The 4,141-nt window shown below is 38.9% G+C and overlaps 1 pseudogene; it reads left to right on the top strand.

Annotated features, from left to right (window-relative positions):
* Positions 1-229: 229 nt before the first annotated feature.
* Positions 230-348, top strand: LOC112046920 (5S ribosomal RNA; annotated as a pseudogene).
* Positions 349-4,141: the final 3,793 nt, after the last annotated feature.

Below are 4,141 nucleotides of genomic sequence, written 5' to 3' on the forward strand. Positions count from 1 at the left end.
GTCCTGCGTCCCTCAACGTAAGGCTTATTGTACTAGTAATTTTCTTAATAACCTTTCAAATTCTCTTAAGTAGGTACTTCAAATCATAGTACTTCACCTGACGTCTTCCGTTACAAAGAGCAACTACTACTGGCAATATTAACTAAATTACTATTAGAAGCCTTAATAGCAAAGCGGTAAAGAGGTTGGATCTCATCACAGAGAGGTGCTGGCTCCATCCCCGTCCGCTGCCAACGTCCATACCACGTTGAACTCACCGGTTCTCGTCCGGTCACCGAAGTTAAGCAACGACGGACGCGGTCAGTATTTGGATGGGTGACCGCCTAGGAACACCGCGTGGTGTTGGCTTTTTGCCCCCCGGTGACGCCGCTGAGGTCCCTTAAGGAACCTACGGCACTTACACAATTAGAAAAAAAAAGCCGTCCGCTGCACCCACTCTTAACGAAGTCTTTGCCGACGAATTGGAGGGTAACGGGAATATTGGTTCTTCTTTAAAATAAAATAAATACTAGCACAATAGGGCACTTACACTTACTTAGGTCTACTTTTAGTTGACTTAAGTGATTACAAATATAAGAAAACTAATGTCGAACAAAGGTTATGATTCACAACATTTGTCAGGACAACTTAATTAACAAATCAAACTGTAACCAAAATAAGACTCTAGAATAGCAGAAAATGACCTTGAGAAGTCACGCACATGTGAACGATGTGTGTGGGGGTTAAAGGTGCCTTTGACAGATATCTGTCTGACACTCCCCTTTTCCACTCAAGTCACTCTCCCCGCCTATCCCAAGTAACCCATAAAGAATTACACAACAAGAGATGTTGACGGCTCGAACGCCACGAGTACACTGAAGCCGTCCGTACCGCAAGTCGTTGCAACGCGGCGATAACACTACTTATACTATAAATACTCGTGCCTACGTTAGCTAGACTCATTCTGCCAGTCTGGCAACCATTTCTTCCAAATGGCGGCATCACTAAAAGTCCAAACAACTAGAGAGACGAATATCTTAGCATTCCATGGATTCACCGTGCGGATGTCGGGTCCATCGCGTGGTAGAGAGAATAACTCCGAGCAGAGTCCTGAACTTGTGACTACAGGATGTAGGGTTAAGGAATTCCTTGACGATCGATCAACACTCCCCGTTCCCTGCTTGTATTGTTCTCCCTGCCTAGCCAAATTTGGTAAGATCTTATTAGAGCAGCTTTGGATACTCATTCTAATATAGAACTAGCTGCACTTCTAGAGAGGCCAAGGTCTTTAAGCAAGTTATAAAGAGATGTTAACTACTAAATGTTACCATGGTGTGGTTTTAATAATGAGAAAACGACGTGACGAAAGAACTGGTTTCTTTCTCAGGTACAATGAAAACACTCCTCTGCCCCCACTAATTGCTACGTGGTCCGAATGAGAAGACTGGCGATTGACCCTCCCGATTAATTCGCTTAAAATAGCTAATAAGTGATTAAGATGAGGGGAGCTTAGTGGTTCACGTACTGTTTCAATTTTGGGACAGTTTGATTCAGTTTTGATCGAAAGAGCTTATCATTATTTGAAAGTTCAACTTCTTTGCAAAGAAACAGGATTGTTGTAGAGTCTACATATCTTGAAGTTCGCTTTCGGGCGTAGAGAGTTTTCTGTCGAATCTGGGTGACGTTGTCGCTTAAATTCGTCAATTTTTCATAGATAGCAGATAGATCAATTCATTAGTAATAAATTATCGCAAAGCAACGGTTTAATTAATAATTATATTTCATACTAGCGGACGCCCGCGACTTCGTCTGCGTGAAATTTAGTTTTTCACAATTCCTGCGGGAACCGTGAATTTTTCCGGGATAAAAAGTAGTGAAAGTGTTTATCCAGAGTGAAATCTATTTGCATTACAAATTTCAGCGAAATCTCTTTAGTAGCCGCAGTGTAAAGGAGGAACAAACATACACAGTACACACACACAAATTTTCAGCTTTATAATATTAGTGTGATTCAATAAGAAATAGGTGTTACTGTGTAGAGAAACGTTACTTTGCAGATTTTCAGTAGGTACTAACAATCAATTAGTTGCTTTTAATTGCAATACCCATCTACTTCACAAAAAATTAAGAAGCAGCAACGCCTTAGACCCGACGGAAATCTCGACATCATCAGCGTTTCGCAGAGCTAGTAAAATATATAGCAAGTATATTTTATGTCTAATTAAGAATTAATGACTTACGAATCTAATAAACAATCAACTCCTTTCGTTAGATTAACGATGTCTAATTTAAGAAATGAAAAGAAATTAAACAATAGTTCTGGAACTGTTAGCTTAGTAACTTTTTAAAAGAGAAAATAATCAACAAATTAATGACATAAACTGTTTACCGACGCTTAGCAGCAGTACTTTTAGTAAGTTTAAATTGTACTCGTAGCAACGCGTATTATCCCAAAACACGGACTGTGTTATCTATTGCCTCTCATAAATTACCCTCATTATTGACCTTGGTATCTAGTGCCAGATTAGCCAGCGTTATAACGGCACCCATCCAAACAACAGATTTTAATGGCGCGTATTTAGGGGTGAGCGCATCAAATGAAATTTCATTGTACCCCCAAAATGAGATCCATTGTTGTCTAGATAAAATAAGACAGGAAAATTACGGAGGTCCCGACCGTTTCTGTCCATCATTCAGTCCGAGGTATTAGACAATATTGCCGGGTTTCCGCGTTTCCCAAGTTCCGACGGTGGCTCTAAAATTTTCGGGTTTTATATTTTAGTTCGCGCAAACAATAAAACGGAGGACAATTCCACTTGCACCTAAAAAGAAATGCTTTAAACTGGGGCATTCGTTTTTTGTTATTTTATTTTTGCACAATTTTTTGCCACTTTGCCCCGATTAATACAAAGTTCTAACTTCATGAAATCTTTTTGATTTATCATTGTTATGTCGGCACGTTTTCTAAAATTCATATTGCTTTATGCTACGACAGTTTGCGGATAACTAATAAAACTTAATAAAACATTTTATTAAGCCAAAAAAACAAAATTTTACAAAGAAATTAAGTTAAAAATAAGCAACAGGTATGATGTTAAGGCAGCCTTCTCTGAAATGATATCTTCCAGGTAACCGTTAATCATAAGGAGCTTACATAGAGAAGTGATTCCGCACCAACCACTTCTCTTCATCACTTCATTGTTATTTTAGAAATTATTATTATCAGAACATCAGGTGCAAGTTTTAAGTGTAGGTGTGTAAATTACATTAGTAGGTACTTGCTTAATCGTCGTCATCAACGCATATTCGGCTCACTGCTGAGCTCGAGTCTCCTCTCAGAATGAGAGGTGTTAGACCAATAGTCCTCCACGCTGGCCCAATGCGGATTGGCAGACTTCACACACGCAGAGAATTAAGATAATTCTCTGATATGCAGGTTTCCTCACGATGTTTTCCTTCACCGTTTGAGACACGTGATATTTAATTTCTTAAAATGCACACAACTGAAAATTTGGAGGTGCATGCCCCGGACCGGATTCGAACCCACACCCTCCAGAATCGAAGGCAGAGTTCATATCCACAGGGCTATCACGGCTCTCTTGCTTGCTTAATGGTAACTAGTAAAGGCTTAAGGTACTTTCAGGGTTACTAAGAAAGGGTAAGGGTTCATTTTAAATCCTTAAAGGCCGTCCATCTAACAGTTGACATGAGCCAATGTGACTTACCCTAAACATCTACCATACTCATTTTAAAATAAAAAATAAAAAGAAACACAATGTTTGCCTTGGTAGTTAGTGCTAAGTGGCAAGTGGTGTGCAAATGCAAAACATTAGGCCACAAAAAGTTGAGTACAGCAATAAACGAAAGTAGTGTTTTTGGAATGGCTTCCGCGGACAAAGCCCGTTTGTGGTGCAAGCTACAAGAGGAAAGTTTTTAAAATATGAGGGTATTTTAACAATTGGTAGTATAAGTAACGATTTACACTACAGAAGTATTGTGTTGTAAATAAAATTGTGGCAGGTAGATTAACTTTCCATATTAATAAAAGTTGATAAATAAATATTGTTACTGTAACACCGTTCCTACACATAACTTCAAAAATTTTAACGATTGCATGAAGCTATAATGTCTAGCACAATCATTTGAATATTTGTTCAAATGA

The sequence above is a fragment of the Bicyclus anynana genome, chromosome 21 (assembly GCF_947172395.1).
Source record: "Bicyclus anynana chromosome 21, ilBicAnyn1.1, whole genome shotgun sequence".
Classification (NCBI taxonomy): Eukaryota; Metazoa; Arthropoda; class Insecta; order Lepidoptera; family Nymphalidae; genus Bicyclus; species Bicyclus anynana.